We start from the raw sequence: 17762 nt of genomic DNA, 5'->3' as shown, positions 1-17762 counted from the left end.
TTTTTAACACATAAAATATAAGGCAGTGCATAATGAATATTAAGGCATTGCATAATGAATATAAGATAATGAATATAAGGCATCACATAATGCAAAAGACTTGCCGAAGGTAATCACTTTTTTTTTTCCCACATAAAATATAAGGCTTTGCAATTCCTATACCTGTGGATTGCTAAGGTAAGTGCAGGAATACAAATTGATGCTATAGATTGACATAAGTTGCAAGGGTACACAAGACAAACACAATTAAAATACATACTGGTGACACTAGTGTAGCAGCAATTGATAAATGATACCATTTACCAAAATATTTAAGACAAATGGCTGGACTCCGAGTCGGTTCCTGCCCTAAAGTGGTGTTTAAAAATGTGACTCCACTCGCCCTACCGGAAGACTATCACTATTGACAGGTGAACTAAAATCTACATCTCCATGATAGGAGGAGCCCATACCAGCCAATCATGACAGTCTTTGGTTGATTCACGACACTTACAATTACAGCTAATGCTACTAATCCTACTAAAATGGTTGTTCTCGTTTATCATAAGTAATGTTGTTTCCTTATGTGTAATGGTTATAGTCCTTAGTTTTACAGAGGACATACTAAAAATTATTAGATATGGTTGAATATGCCTTCCATGCTCTGCCTTCCTAGTCATTACTATCCAAAGTAAGACTATTTCAAATTTTAGTGCTGTGAGTGCAGCTCTGCATCCTCTGGCCCACATGATACTGTTGTGGTATGTGAACAACACATAGACTCTGAGATCAGTACTCAGATAGGAAGAGGTTTCAGGCCGCCTTGAAACCAAACTTCAAGGCGCTAACAGCCATCCAGAAACTGTGGCGGCAACCCCCCTGCCTTAGGTCGTCCCAATGCAGGCCAAAAACAAGGATCTTACCCGTTATAGGGCCGAGTAGCCTTAATCAACACAGTGTCCTGTTCTGATGAGGTACACAGGAGAGGTGCAGAATATCTCCAAATTTAGACTTGGGAAACTGAGCATGTGGCCACAATGATACAGTATATACCTAAATTTTGCAAGCAAGTCTATCCAACAATTGTGGATGGTTGTGCCTGTGAGGGCTAGTCCTCCAAAAAACTAAGTTCCTACTATGACTATATGATTAAATGAAAAAACATGCATGTGATTACATGGTTAAAGGAATTATGTGTGTAATTATATATGATTAATATGAAAAACATACATGTAAGTATAACCTTCCACATCCCTACACATTTCTAGGCTTCTTGCAGAATTGTCCATACTGCCTATAGCGTATCAATAATAGATCATTATTAATAATATGAATTAATATAGTTATCACATCATATCCTCATCAACGTGCCATGTGGCTCACACGGCTTCACATGTTACCATATCATTCATCATGTACACTAACAGCTATTAGTTACTTGAATTTGTTCGACCTTTCATATTGGTGGTGGTGGAAACTCATCGCACACATATTTTATGTCTTGTGCAAAACCCTCCTGCATTTCCATATACTTACTTTGGTCAACCTTCCCTTCAACTAAATGAGTGTTTTCTTCTACTTCATTTAACACATTAAGTTGTTTAGACACAGTGTCTGAGCAATACCGTCATACATGGCAATAAACAACAAATCACACATTTCATATGGCTTATTCACTGTCATCGTCATCGGTGGTCCAGTATTGGACCATCTCCTCCAGCTCCTTCCAATCCAGTTCAGTATAGCTGTACCTGGCCAGGTCTCTTGGACTCTTGCTATGTGGGCTGCGGCTGGGCTGCCGCCGTGTGCTGGTCTGTTGAAACAATGTCAGGGAAAAAGGGGCTAAAGTTCTGGTTGCTGTCCTCCCCAAAGAATGTAGCTGAGGATGACAGGGTCGATGGTGGTGTACTGTTCTGGAGAGTGAGGCCCCCCTGGCTCTGCGTGCTGTTCATCGGGTAGGCAAAGGCTGTGCTTGATTCTGGTTCTGGCTCCGATTCCTGGGATTGGTGGGGCTGCTGTTCCTGTTGGCGTTGCTCGTTGATGTGTTGTTCTTCCCTTGGATGTTCTGCTGCCTCCTGGAACCCTGAGTCCTTCCACTAAACAGGAGTGGTGGTTGTGGGAGCTGGTGTGACTGCCATGGCTTCTGGCGTTTGGAGCTCCTTGCTGAGAAGACTGCAGTGATGTCTGAGTGACCAGCGGGCTCACCCCCAGTGTGAGCATCCTGGCTGAGGTTGTTGGTCGGGTGTGGTTTCCCCTCAGACCTCTGGTTCTTCTGCATCAGCACCGCTGTTGGGATGGCCTGGATCACCATGAATGGTCCGGTTGCCCTTGGGAATGGCCTCCTTGTCGTCCACTGTCCATGTGAGTGGGTTTCTCAAATTGTCAGATCCGGTCTTGAAATCATAGCATGCAGGGGAGCAATTATTTGCTCTTATCACTCCACTCAGTCACTTCTGTATCCAATTAATCCCAAAAAAAAAAAAATTACATCATTAGTTTTAGTAGCAGGTTGTGGAGCTCTGGGAATAGACTCTGTATGTTCTGGTGCTATGCCCTTCTTCCCTTGGTATATAAGTCTTTGTCTGCTAAAAGTTTCAGTATCTTGTTGCCTCCTGTATTTGAACATCTACGAGCTTTCGCTGAGCATACTGATCTTGTTGATTTTTCTTCTCTTCTGATTGTCTATACTGATTCACAAAGTGGGCCACTGCTTGTCTAAACTCGTCCTTGGTCATCACTGCAAGCCGCCAGTCATTCTCCAATTGTAGTTTTACAGGTTGAGGTAGCGCATCGAGGATTGCTCGTCTGAATTTCTCCATTTCGCCATTTCTGTGCTGCTTTTTCCACAAAGGCAGCTGGGTTCTCACTCTCTTGTAAATTGTCAATCCATACTGCTGTGGGGCTGCACTGATTAGGATAAGCAGCTCTCAGGGCTCTCCATATCCGTGCTGTGGGGCTGCACTGATTAGGATAAGCAGCTCTCAGAGCTCTCCATATCCATCAAATGGTACTCCATCCATAGCATTATCATCCATAATGTATCCAAGGTGCTCCCTTTCTAGCACAGTTGTGGTTTCGTGTTTTCCCAAGGACATGCTCAAAATGTATTTGATGTCTCCTAAGGCTAGAGTTTTTACGGTCATTTCTCTTTCGAGCTCACCTATATACAGGCCTGCGCCATCATGAAGCACAGGTAATCTTGCCATTAATCCACTGACATCTGAGTGAGACCATGGTTGGTAGTGGGCCTGCTCTGTTCTTCTGTGTCTGAGTGAGACCATGGTTGGTAGTGGGCTTGTTGATTCTTTATTATCAGGGGAGCCATCTGTTCTTCTGTGTCTGAATGATCTTCTTCGTCCTTCTTCTTCTGTGCCTTAATCTTTTGTCGTTCTTTTTCTGCCTTTTCCACCTTCTTTAATTCTTTTTTTGTTTCATCCAGGCTCTTTCTTACTCCCCCTTCTATTTCACTTAATCCCCTTCGTACTCCTCTTTGGATTTCGCTGAGTCCTTTTTCTACTCCTCTCTTTACTCGATGAATTCCCCATAGGCCTGCTTTCACCATGCCGGGTGGGACTATAAGTGGGCATTCCAGTGTGGCACCTGCCAGTAGTCGTCCTTTGCATGTCCTTTGGTGAATTTGCAGTCCGGTTTCGCCTTTGAACCATCCTTCACAGTCAGGACACTTGATTTTAATGGGTTGTCTGAGTATGGGCTTCAGTGGCTCGTTGGCAGTAAGTCCTTGTTGATCCATGTGGTTTTCTTCCAGTTCCTCATCTTCTTCAGCCTCAATTTCATATTCTTCCTCTGCCTTGAATTCATGTTAATGTACTCTGCTCGGGTCAGCTTGAAATGCTGGTTCTCCCTCTATTTTCAGACAGACTTCTCCTAGTTCATCCACTCCTGTCAGTGTGCCCTCCACTATTCTCACTGTGCGCTGTGGGCGGCTGTCGTTTTCTTCCATCAGTTCCAGTATGTAATTCCGATAATTCATTAGGATGGGGTTGTATGCTGCTCTGCGGGCAATAAACTCTTCAGATATGTGTTCACCCACCTCCTGCCAGGTGAGTGCTAATTTGGTGTTTATCCAGTTCAACAGCAGTTCCGCCAAAGCCTTCCTCTGTTTCTCTTAGTGTGTGTATTCTCTTTATAATTCTAGATTCTTCTTTTCGTCTTTCTCTCCAGAATTCTTGTTCACCCAATTCAGTGGGAGTTCTACCGACTTTGGGGGATAAAGAGGCTTCCTTCCTAGGTGCGACAGGGCCTTGGGTGTCATCCGCATATCTCCCTGTTCCCTGCAGGGTGAGAGAGCTTCTCCTTGAAACTGGTTGGTATGCAGCGTGCAACAGGTGCTTCTCTAGAGATGCCTGTGAGTTGGATCGTGGACAGGTGGTGGTTGCCCAGCTGAAAGCACTCCTTGTATGTCCTTGGTCAGACTGTTCACATAGCTGCTGTGTTTTAGGACTGGCTCCCCCCTTTGTCTCCTGAGGTGTTGGTGGTGGGGGCATTGGTGGAAAGAGTGTTGGCTCAGAGTGAGACCTGGCTACTGTTGACTGTTGGTTTTCAGTTGTGTCTTGGAACTCTTTTGTGTCGGAGGCCCCCTTCATTTCGATATGTGCTGCAGCGTTAGTCTCTGCTCCTCTCATGGCTTTTCTGAAGTTTTCCATGTATCTTATGCGGTCTCTTTCCACTTCATCTATGTCAGATGCTCTTCTTGTTTGTGGGTCAGAGGCGCCTTTTATTGCAATGTGTTCTGCGGCATTAGCTTCTGCTGCTCTAATGGCTTTTCTGAAATTTTCCATGTATCTTATGCGGTCTCTTTCAACTTCATCCGGGTCAGATGTTTTTCCTGCTCGTCGTGTTCTGGTGTAGGAAACATTACGGGGCGGTGAAGGTGATGATGAAGATGATGGTGGAGGTGAAAACGCACGGTGCCGGGGTGGCCGTCGGTGAGTCACTCGGGCTTCTTCCCGTCCTCTTCTCCTAATTCTGACTATTTCCTCTGCCAACTCTGTCTCTGTTCCATCTAGAATGATTCCTGCAAGACTTAGAAATTGTCCATCCGTTTGTTTATTGTGTTTAGAAGTGTGTGCTGCCTCAGGGAGACTGTTATACAATTTCTCAACTTTCGCGTACGGAGGGGGTCTCATCTCCTTCACCCTGGGGGCTCCGGGTGTTTTTTCTTTTGTCAGATGTTGTGCTTCCGATTCCAATTCCTGTTCCTTGTCCTTTCTTATGTCCTTATCCTTGCAGTTGGCATTGGCTGTTGCAGCGAATAGCCTTAGTGTGTCCAGCTCAAGCCTCCTTTTCCGTTGTCTATCCATTCCTTGCTCATTTTTCTTGTAATTCTTAAAGGAATTATCCGGAGTAAAATGCACTTTAGATCGATTTCCGGATGATTGGGGGTACATACGTTGAGTTGACATCAAAATTATGTCATTCGGATGTGTTTTGAGAAAGTTTGATTGTACTGTTTTCAGTCACAACTGGTAGCCTGGAAGTGAGCGGGGCATTTCAATTGCGCCGCTACAAAACGCTATTTCTATACCTCTTCTACAGTTCCAAACAACATAACACTTACGTGGTAGTGAGTAGAGGGTCCCTAAAGCCAAACCGAAGTATCCCGAGGTCTTTGTGTGGTCGAATAGAGAGTCCAGAATGAATTTCATCAAGCCAGTACCTTTCCGGGAATGTTGCCATCTTTGCCGCCACCTTGAGGGGAAAGTCCGTAGGAGTCTTATTGCTGTGTAACACGCTCTGGAAATTCACAATTTCGTCGCCGTTTTAAAAAAAAAAAAACATAGTCCAGTCCATACAACTTCATTTCAATTTCGAAAGAAATACTGGACTATGTTTTTTTTTTTTTTTAAAAATGGGGACGAAATTGTGAATTTCCAGAGCGTGTTACAACACACTCAGCAATAAGACTCCTACAGACTTTCCCCTCAAAGTGGCGGCAAAGATGGCAACATTCCCGGAAAGGTACTGGCTTGATGAAATTCATTCTGGACTCTCTATTCGACCACATAAAGACCTCGGGATACTTCAGTTTGGCTTTAGGGACCCTCTACTCACTACCACGTAAGTGTTATGTTGTTTGGAACTGTAGAAGAGGTACAAAAATAGCGTTTTGTAGCGGCGCAATTGAAATGCCCCGCTCACTTCCAGGGTACGAGTTGTGACTGAAAACGGTACAATCGAACTTTCTCAAAACACATCCGAATGACATAATTTTGATGTCAACTCAACGTATGTACCCCCAATCATCCGGAAATCGATCTAAAGTGCATTTTACTCCGGATAATTCCTTTAACGTCCTAGTTCAAGGCATACTGTCAAACGCTTCCGCGTTGGCCAATTGTTTCTCTATGGAGAGGCGTTAACGTTAACGCCTTAATTTTGTTTGCGGTTTTGCGTTGTGGCCCTGACCTTTCTGTGTTGCTGCAGTGTTTTAGCATAAACTATTGATAGTTTCCAAATGTCAGACTTCACGAGTCAACTATACTACTACCTGACCAACTGTGGGGCATAGTTAATATACGTTGTTTTTCACAACACATACGTCGAATAAAAGTGATAATGAATGTCACACAAAGTACATGTCTAGTTAAAGTAGGCTAGATAATGGCTAGACCTGTTAGTTGGCTGCCAACTTCTAACTTGCTAACTTCAATCCAAGACAACGTAACGTCAGCGAGCAATGTATTCGATAGATAGATAGCATTGCTAGATGTCTACAAAGCCTCCCGAAAATCGACGTGAACGACGTCCACAGGATTGTCGACCACTGTTCACCTGCACCCGGCTGCAAGCGTGAAAAAGGTTTTAAACTGTACATATCAAGCTACATCCACAACTTTGAAGGTGAGTAGCGATAACGTTACCTCAGCTGTTGCAGTCAGATCAGCTGTTAGCAACCAGATCAGCTGTTGACGTTATAGCTAGCAGCCAAGTATTTAAACTCACATCAAATCATGTCAATAATACCACATACTTTATTAGTGTTATTAAATACCTTGTTATCTTGATATGATTAGCAACTAATTTCTGTGTGTGTATTTTAATTTATTTCCTCTCAGTGTCCAAGAAAGATCCAGTGACAGGAGTAGTGTGTGTGAGGGCGTTATGTCATCCGTCAATGGACAGATCAAAACCACCTCACAGTGTGGTGTGTAGGATGAGTGTAGAGTTAAGATAGCGTTAAGATGGTTACCCATGTTCCTGGGTTAATTGTGTTCTTTTGGTTCTTTGCCCTAGGTTAACCATGTTCATTTGGTTGACCATGTCCCCCATTCACGTTAAAATGACCAGTGTACCCTACGTTAGCCTACTACTATGTTTTCACTAACAGCAATCAGTGGTGTAGTATAGTTTGTTTTTCCAGGTATGCTGAACATCCCAGGTTAAAGGTGAAACACATAAGATAGGTATAGAAGTTTATGTAAACATGTTAAGTCTAAGTGGATATACTGCAATCGTGGTACTTTTTAAGTGTGTACCTGCAAATCAAATAGACTGCTCCACTGACCACATTAAAAGAAAAAGATTATTAATCCCTTTACTAACAGTGTTTACAAGACAAAAAAGTTAAGTTTGTACTAAATATTTTAAATAAGTGTAGAAAAATAAACAGTAGCTTACTTAAGTAGTCCGTATAAATATGACAAATCAGTTATGCTACTCTTTTTTTATATATATATATATATTTTTTTACATCTTGTTACAGGTGGGGCTGAAGGACTCAATCCCTGTTGAGCTGGCCCATCACAGCTGTACATGTGTAGCTGGATCAGTGCTCTGTAACCATTGTGTGGCTCTACTTTTCCAGTCTGCACATTATTCTCAGCTAAACATTCCAGTTGTTCCACCAGTGCTGAGCTGTACGGAGAGTGAACAACAGTGGCACAAGCCAAGAACCCTGGTAAGTCTTGAAATAATGTAGCAATAATTTCAATACTACATCTACACACACACACACACATCACATAAGCTCATCACTGCTTATGGCCTATATTCACAGGGTGTTAAACCAGGTCCCGTCGAGAAGATGGCTGTGATGTCTGCCAAACCAAAGCAGAGGACCATGGCCGAGGGAGTAAGGTGAGAATTTGGCTAGTCGTTAGTAATCTATTAATTAATTTGTTAGGCCTACTTTTCTCAATCAAATCAAGAAAACTGTAGTTTTGTTACTTGTAGTTATGAAGTGATGTATCTTACTGGCGTTTCTCAATTTGTTTCAAATAGGTCCACACTGTACAAAGCCATCAGTGGAGAGTTGCTGGACCTGTCCATTCTCAGAGTGTCAGAGATCTACAAAGAGTTCACCCCTGTTTCTGCACCAACCATTTGTACAATGGGTATCACCTGTGAGGTGCCACTAGTGGACTCTGCACTCGGTTTGGTACAAGCAGGCAGTCCCCTGTCATACCAACAACCCAAGGCAAGAAGTCGCCCTGTTGCTCACCATGACGCTCCACCATGCCCAGATTTGCCATTGGCTGGCTGCAGACTGGAGACATCATGCAGTATGTTTGTTTCCACTGAGCATCAACATCTACACTTTAAGTCACTTGAGGTTACCAGGGAGATGGCGAACAAAATAGAGGCTGCAACTAGGGGTCAAAGTACATCAGCAGACTGGCATAGACTGAGAAAACCCAGACTCACTTCCTCAAATTTTGGGGAAATATGCCATGCTAAACCATGCCCCTTAGATAAGATGGCAGACCGGCTGCTCAAAGGGGTCCGTCAGACAGCAGCAATGAAGAGGGGTCTCGAAATGGAAGCTGATGCCATCGAAGAGTACTGCAAGCTCAAGAGGGTGAACTACTACCCTTGTGGCTTCATTATACACCCCGACACTCCATGGCTAGGTACATCACCAGATGGGGTTATCTTTGACCCAACAGAAAGTACTGAATTTGGCCTTGTGGAAATAAAATGCCCAAATGTTAAGAGCTGTGGATTATCCACATCTGAAAATGAAAGACGGCAACCTGGAATTGAAGCAGGGCCATGGCTACTACTGGCAGGTGCAGGGTCAGCTGCTCCTAACAGGGATGGAGTGGTGTGATTTTGTGGTGTTTGCGGAGGAAGACACCCTGATCCAAAGAATATACCGGGACAGTGGTGTGATGCAAAAAATAAGAGAGAGAGCAGACTTCTTTTTTTTCTACACATATCTACATAAATATCTGCTGTAATAAATGAATTATGAGTACACAATAACTTCTAAGACATGTCTTGTTCTTGTTGATATCTCATTATAGTGTGAGGCCTTCAAGTGGGTTGTTTTAAGTTAGTTTAAATTTCTCAAGTTACTAATCAGAAAATATGTGTTAAACAGAGTTGTAACACTTTTAGGATTGACCACTTGACTTAAAGTGTAGGCAAAGCAAAGGTGAACCCACACCAATGTATTGCTAAATGTTAAACTAATATTCAATGAGTCAGGCCCACTTGAGGGGACATTAAACAACACAAAGGGAGACCAAGTTAATATAGATTTCAAATAAATAATTTATTAATTTAAAAAAGTCAGTAAATGTAAGCCAAAACTAAATTGTGGTGTGAATCAGTATATTGTTTGTAAAAGAAAAATGAAGAAGAGGAGCAGCCAGCCATGAAGCAGTCAGATTTCTACCTGGCTCTTACGCTCTCTCCACTCTTTGACCAGAGGTCCATTTTGGTAGTTGCCCAAGAGACAAGCTACAGTGAAAAGTTGGCTAATGCTTCCTGAAATAGACAAAGGGATTACAGTGTCAAAAAGTTTGTTCTCTTTAACCCGCCTGATTAGCCTTTCAACATGAACTCGCAGCCGCGCGATTGACTGGGTCTCCAGGACATCCTGTGCTGCCATTTGTTCCTTGTTGGAGCGAAAGGCAGGCCTGTGAAGTTTTCCTGGCACAAGGTTGTCCACCCTAAAGCCCTTGTCCACCATCACAGCCATGTCAGGGGACAGGAGAGGTATGATGCCTGACAATCTGAAAAGCTCACGGTCACTGATGGAGCCCCCATAGAGTGCAGAAACAAATGTCAAAGGACCATGTGGTGCCATGCCAATCATGGCCTTGAAGGTACAGTGTGATTTGTAGTGCGAGTACACCTCACTCTGTAGCACAAGTGAGGATGGAGTTTGGCACCACAGTTCTGTGCAGTCAACAATGACCTGAGTGTCTGCATATTCCTTGAACACAGGAGGTAGGTTGGCTGTGATTTCTTCAGGTGTCATCCAGAAACACACAGCTCCCAGTACACAGTAAAGAAAGTTGGCCCAGGTTGTGATGATCCTGCTGGCTGTTGTCCGATGGATGTTGAATCGGTGGCCAAGCTCTCTCTGTGTGCATCCGGTTGATAGATAATTTAGAAAAAGAAATAACTCATCTATGGGCAGCAACTTAGTTGATCTGTTCGATGTTGTTTTCTCTGCCACAGAGGCCGATGCTTCTCTTGCCACACTTGTCACACGGATCATCCTTGATGTTGCTGGTTCGATGAGCCTCCAGAATGCCATCAGGTGGTCATAAGAATGGAATCTTTTAAACAAAATACACAAAAATAACATTGTTGTTAGTCATGGTAGACTAATTTAGTTACACATGGTCAATTATCTTAATTTTTACTCTACACATGAAAAAAAAGACAATGAAAGATTGTGTCTACGCATCTGACCAAGTGCTGTAGGTAGCACAAGTTTGGGCCTGACCATATCATTATGTTAGTTATAAATTACACTACTTTTACTTTTGATATGTGATGTACACTTGTACCTCTTGTAAGGTGGACTTTTAGTGGAGCAACATTTTACATGTGTAGTAGCCCATCTTTACTTTCACTAAAGTACATGACTTGCGTTATTTTTTGTCCATCACTGTTAATATGGTACAAGACATCAGCTTCCTGTAATTCAAAACACCTCAATTATGACTTACCTGGTATAAAATCGGATGTCCTCGTCCGATCCTGCAAAGCGCTTCAATCCAAAACAACTCCGCAGCTGGAGAGCCTGAATTTGTAGTTCGAGCTCCTTTACTTTCTGGCGAAGTGTATCGTTTTCCTCAGCAAACTGATCTGCGACCATTGCTGTCGTAGGAGTGATACAATAATCATGATCTGGTGCCAGGGTAGCCACCTCCATCTCTTCTTCTGAGTCGATGTCATGGACAGCAGGAGGAGGGCTATCCGCTCTGGGTCTCCGCTCCCACACGCTCGCCCTCGGTGCCGGTATTTGAAAATTATTCCAGGAAAAAAGAGAAGGAATTGCCCCTTTCTTCAACCTTCTCAATTTCCCCGGCTTGCTAACAAAATCGTTCTTCTGGAAATGCCTGCTGCAAACACGACTTGTCTTGTTTGGGGTGAAGTCGTCCCGCCGTACTCTTACCATCCATTCAGCTTTCACCGACACATCCACTGGAAAGCTATGAAAGCTTATAGTAATGTTGTACCTGGACGAATTCGCACACAGGGGTACACAACAATGGAGTGCGGTCTTTTTCACGTGTTGATAGGTTAATCGCCTCTCTTTTACCCGAAATCCGCTCATATTGAAACGTTGTCTATTCAAAACTAGCGCCTCCGGAAAAGCTCCGCTGCTATCGCAACACAACCTACAGGAAGTAGTCCAGCGTACACTCTACACACGGAAGTTAACCGAAAGTTCTATTGTGCACGTAGGGAATTGTCGGACATAATTCATAGACGTTGTTTATGTGATAATGAATGTCACACAAAGTACATGTCTATTTGAAGTAAATGATAGCTAGGCATAACGTTAGTTAGCCACATTAGCAGCCAAACTTTACCTCAGATAGCGAGCAATGTAGCTTCTAAAACCAAAACAACTCTAACTTATCGATATAGAAGTCCTAACTACGTCTCGATAATTTCCAAATGACAGACGTTGAGTCAGCTAACGTTATGGTACTACCCTACCAATTGTCGGAAACAATTCCTAAACATTGTTTTTGACAACATATACGTAGAATAAAAGTGATAAGATTAGAGTAATTAACGTGGTCGTTAACGGTAACGTTAGTGCTAGCTCGAAACGTTAACGTTAGCTAGTCGCGTACCAGGCTCATTTAAGCTATCGATACAAAGAACGCTGTTAACCTTAACTTACCAAAATACCTATTCTGTTAACGTTCAGAGACTAAAACTTACGTGTGTGGTAATGTGAAAAGTCCCGGTAAGTTCAGGGCGAAGTTTTTGGGGCTCCAAACTTGACAGAGGCAACGAGACACTTAGTCAGCTCAGGTTCTAGCAGTACAACAAGAATGAGGCTGGAGTAGTTCTAGTCGTAGACGAGGGATTCCGAGGCAAGCTGTCAAGCGCGAGACTGAGCGACGTCATTGACTGAAGAGCATGGGCAGGTTTGGTCAAGTCAGGTCACTTAATGCACAACAGAGTTAATCCAAAGTGCTTTAAAATAAACAAAATGGTAAAAAAAATAAACAACAATAATAATATCAATAATATTGGGATTAAAATAAAGTAAAATAAAATAAAACAATTGTCATCAATCAAAATGATGGTAGTTTAAATAGACAAAAAGAAAATTATAAAGGCCTAGTGTATTATGCAATAATGAAGGCTGGGCAATTAAAATAAACGAGGAACATTATCAGAAAATATTAAAGGCTAAGGAAAAAAAGTGTGATCACACGTCTTAGTTCCAGTGAGTAATCTAGCAGAATTCTGAACCATTTGTAATCAGCCAGCTCAGGTACAACAAGAATGAAGCTAGTGGAGTAGACGAGTGATTCCGATCAAAGCTGTCAAGTGCGAGACTGAGCGACGTCATTGCCAGTCAGGTCACTTAATACACAACAGAGTTGATCCAAAGTGCTTTAAAATAAACAAAATAGTAAAAAAAAGCAATAATAATATTAGTAATAAAGAAATTATATAGGCCTAGTGTATTATACGATAATCAAATCAAATTGAAGGCTGGGCAGTTAAAATAAACAAGGAACATCAGTGTTCCCACAGATTTAAGCACAATTTAGTACAACCTGGAAAATCATTGTGTGGTGGTCAATGTTGATATTGTGGTGGGCCGCCACAAATAAGTCAATGTATGGGAAACACTGAACATTATCAGAGAATATTAAAGGCTAAGGAAAAAAGTGTGATCACACTTCTTAGTTCCAGTGAGTAATCTAGCAGCAGCATTCTGAACCATTTGTAATCGCTAGTAGAGTTGGGCAAACCAAAATAAAGTGAGGTACAATAGACAAGTCTTGATGTAATAAATGCATATAATGAATGCGACTAGAGAGGGCTGAAGCAGAGCAAAATATTGCACTTGATGCCAACTTTTAACACTCCAGCAGACATTTTGGAAATGAACATATTGTTATAGGCCTACTTATAATGAAAGTGTTGTTTAAGAATTGTAGGGGTAGATAGGGCGAATACGACATTAGCCTATCTGTCTTTATCAAGCTGTCTACAGCCGCCCGAACTGGCAGATCTTGTCAGTCAAATGAGTTCATCTTGAATGTGCCCATTGACACTATGTTCCAACACAAAAAGGAAATAGTAAAAGATGTGAAGTGCCGCAGAAAATTACCCAAATGTCACTCACTGGTCCAGAAAAGCAACTGTTGCATCAAAGAATTTATAACCACATGCTCTCATTGATTGTATGATTGCACTATTTGTGGTATGCAGGCATTGTACAACGGGGCCCCCATATCCAGTATTCACAGAATCATCACATATCCAGTTCATAACAACAATTAAATTATAGATATAGTCACCTACAAATGAAACTAGGGGCGCTTGTTTTATTGAGCAGGTCTTGCATAGAAGCCATAATAAGGCCGTATCTGTGTATTATTTTAAATTTTAGGCTATGGTATGTTTATTTTTTCTTCACACAGGATGTTAGTGTGCCGTGGGACATTTTAAGTGTCAAAAGTGTAAAGGTTGAAAAACAAATGGTTAAATTATAAATGGTTAAATTATTTGCGAGGTAGATGAGGTTTAATGCAGTTGGAATGCCTGAACAGTTAAATAGGTGGATAGTTTAAATGGTTAAATTATTTGAAAGGTAGATGAGGTTTAATATAGTTGGAATGACTGAACAGTTAAATAGGTGGATAGTTTAAATGTTAAATTATTTGCTAGGTAGATGAGGTTTAATATAGTTGGTATGACTGAACTGGGTAGATGAGGTTTAATATAGTTGGAATGACTGAACAGTTAAATAGGTGGATAGTTTAAAAGGTTAAATTATTTGCGAGGTAGGCCTAGATGAGGTTTAATATAGTTGGAATGACTGAACAGTTAAATAGGTGGATAGTTAAAAAGGTTAAATTATTTGCTAGGTAGAAGAGGTTTAATATAGTTGGAATGACTGAACTAGGTAGATGAGGTTTAATATAGTTGGAATGACTGAACAGTTAAATAGGTGGATAGTTTAAAAGGTTAAATTATTTGCGAGGTAGGCCTAGATGAGGTTTAATATAGTTGGAATGACTGTTCCAAACGGGACAGTGGCACAAGGCGAGTGTGGCCCGAGCGTGGTCGTGGGACAGTATAGCGTCTGTATAGTAGCCTACAGTAGGAGTTTTTGCTCCAACTGATGATTGGTTTCAGTTCATTTAGTTTTCAGTAATTTTACATTTTGTGTTTGTGTTCTTGGTGTAATAATTTTGATTGCTTTATCTGCCAAGTAATTTGTCAAATACATAGCGAAGTTTGCATGGAAGAGACTGACGTGACTGCATTACCTTTCATTAGGTCAGTGATCTTTGTAAGTAGGACAAATGTCTTTTTTTGGATAACTGAAAAGTGTAGTCGGGTTAATAGGGCATAGATCACTCCCCAACAAAATCATTCTTCATGTTGTTATTGTTATAGTTTTTGTGTGGACTTGTGGCACCCCCAACCAGCCTTGCAAATGGTTGGCTGTGTATGGGTATGTAAAACTCTTGCTGGCCTCTTGCTGGAGATGGCCTCTTGCTTAGGTTTCTGCTACTTACTTATAAGTGTTGTCCCAAGTATACACTGAGTGTTACATGCTTTGTTCTCTCCCTCCATTCTCCACTGTGCCTGTTCTGCTTATCCAGGACCAAGGATGCAGAGGACAAGAAGGGTGTGCGATATATGACTGGAATGGTCAGATAAGACTAGATGTACCGCATAGCGGTACAAAATATGACCGCCGCTCAGTCCTGTACATTCGTTCCGCGAAAATAAATCACACTTCAATTTGTCTCCATATTTTACTCCATCCCCCACTCTTGAAACTTTTGTGTATGCTTGTTTGGCATGCCTGAGTGTGTGTGTGCGGCTGCACAGAAAGTAGCCTGGTGCTGAAAAGGTGAATATATTGTAGAATAGCCAAAGAAGATGTAGTATTGTTATAAAACCTTTAAAATCTCTAAACAATCACAAGTAGGGCAGTTCATCACAGTTCATCCATTGCAACTGGATTGATGAAAGGTCACTTACACCTGTAGGCTACATTGTATTTGGGAAAAGCAAAAGGTATCAGCATAATGTTATTTATTTATTTATGTATTTATTTATTTATAAACAAAAACATCTCTGTCAGTTCCATGCCGTTTCAACAGCTATCAAAAACAAAGGTCATTTTTGGATGGATGGAGTTTTTGAGAATGTTTCTTCTTCTACATAAGATTTTAGTCATCTTTAGTTCATGTAATACTTTATTGTCAATGCACAAATTAAGTAACAGTAGTCTGAAACGTTATTGTTAATGCACAAATTAAGTAACAGTAGTCTGAAACGAAATGCTGTTTTACATCTAACCAGTGGTGCAAATAACTGACATGTCCAAATGGGCCTTGATGAAATGCGTCGCTAGACTGTTCATACACATTTTAACGGGCCAAAGTTGAAGAGCTGTTGTCCGTTATTGTTCGTGCAAATATAGGCTGATTCATGTTCCCTTGCATTGTGTAACTGAGGTCCATGGCTAGTCTGGCTTTCACCAGACCAAGCTCAATCTTTTAAGAAATCAAAAAATAAATAGCGGGCAGATCAGGCTGGGTTCACCCAGCCTAGTCCATAGACACCCGATATTGTTTAATTTTCCGATTGAGATATCCACGCTCTGGCTATTCTAAGTTTTATGACAAGAGTTAAGAGTTATGACAAAACTGTAACTAACAAACTAGATCCTAATAGAAAGCTGTTAGCCTCCCTAAGCTACAGGTAGGCTTATAAGGTAGGCCTATTTACAACATAAATTGTCAATAGGCTATGCTGGCGACACAAATAAAATCTCCTTTGGAAACCAATGGCTTACGCCTTACAGTATCAAGCGGACTTAAACTGGCATATTGTGGCGAAAAGTTGTAATAAAATTCACGCAGCTCCATGAGTCAAGGAAAGCGCGAATGAAGTAGCCACTTCACAGTGGCTTAAGGTGTGTTGCTAAAGCAGCCATAATGAAATGAAGGTGTCATTGTTTGGATACTTCACACACACGTGCTTTTTAATTTCACAGACTACAACTACCAAGCTGGAATCAAAGCACATCGATTCCCCTCTCACACCCTGCACGCACTTAAAACAAAATAAACAGGCGTCTCAGTCTCACGCATGTATAGGCAAAACTGTATCAGACCGGTGTAACTTTGGTAAATCTTCCATTGCACAGAATGATTTTTGTAGCACGTGCAACAAATGACAGTCGAAAGATACAATTACAGTGCTGCTATCAATTTGCTTGGTATAACCGCATTTATAGTTTTCTACAAATGCAATCAATCAAATTGGCCTCCATCACTCAACCAACGCTAACGGTAACATTACCTAGGTCCTTATTCATATTATAAGATTAACGTACCTGCAGTAAAAACCAAGCATGTCCGATAAACATCCTCAGATTTATTTCGGCTTCAAGAAGAAATGGGAATTACATTTCATGTGAACATCGTCCTATCCTTATTAGACGTTCTCTGCGGTAAACTACAGTCCTTGTAGGAAGCGTAAATTGTTTTTCCAACCCACTTTTAACTTCCAACAAAATTACGTCTCACTGCAACGATGCGCCATCTAGTGGACAAACGACTACTTATCGCCAATACTGGAAATGCAGCCATGATGATGATGAATATTTATTTTGGCTTTCTTTTAATCCTACTGAATTTGTAATTATGTATCGGCCGTACCCCCAGAGAATGCCAGGTCAATCATACACATAAAATTTGGTGCAGTTCTGAACATCTTACCTGAAGATAGGGGCGATTAAAGCAGAATATTGCATTTTCATTTTTTACCGGGGGGGTGCAAATCACAAATGAGTGATTATGGGCCAGGTTGATGTGGGCCCTTGAGACCAACATACCATAAAAGATTCTTCATCCTCAGTGCTACGGTTCAGGTAGTTATTTAGGAAAAACTGCTTTTTTTGCGGTTCGGGGGGCCCAGCACGGGGGGGGGGGGGAGTGGCCCCCGGGGACGAAACAAAATTTTTCCGTAAAAGTCTAGTGGGGCTACATACCCACCAAATTTCATGTGCCCCGGTGGTTCGGTGTCCCGGGTATCGTTGACCAAAAATTCAGGAAGTAGATGACGGGAAAAAAAAAAAACTTTGACAATCCCTATATGACCGCTTCGCTAGCGGCGGTCATACATTTTTTTTGTTTTTTTTGAGGTCCACACGATGGGGCCATTACACAAATGGAGGTGTGTTGATCCAGCATCTTCCACACCTCCCATAACACTCCCGACTCCAGCCAAATGTTGCATCCTCCTTACCATGTCCCTCTTATAGGTGTAGGCCTACAGAGTACACGGAGGGCTAC

General features: G+C 41.8%; 1 long non-coding RNA gene across 1 annotated transcript; it reads left to right on the top strand.

The window, feature by feature from the left end:
* The first annotated feature begins 7744 nt into the window (after positions 1-7744).
* Positions 7745-8499, top strand: LOC143126122 (uncharacterized). The gene is made up of 3 exons (XR_012987381.1): positions 7745-7897; positions 7997-8076; positions 8221-8499. It is a non-coding gene; the product is annotated as an uncharacterized LOC143126122 (long non-coding RNA).
* The last annotated feature ends 9263 nt before the right edge of the window (positions 8500-17762 follow it).

Source organism: Alosa pseudoharengus, unplaced genomic scaffold (assembly GCF_046254945.1).
Source record: "Alosa pseudoharengus isolate Yale_2024_CS ecotype anadromous, Long Island Sound unplaced genomic scaffold, YU_APseudo_1.1 YU_APseudo_1.1_scf_16, whole genome shotgun sequence".
Lineage (NCBI taxonomy): Eukaryota > Metazoa > Chordata > Actinopteri > Clupeiformes > Clupeidae > Alosa > Alosa pseudoharengus.
This window is presented reverse-complemented; position numbering and strand designations above follow the sequence as displayed.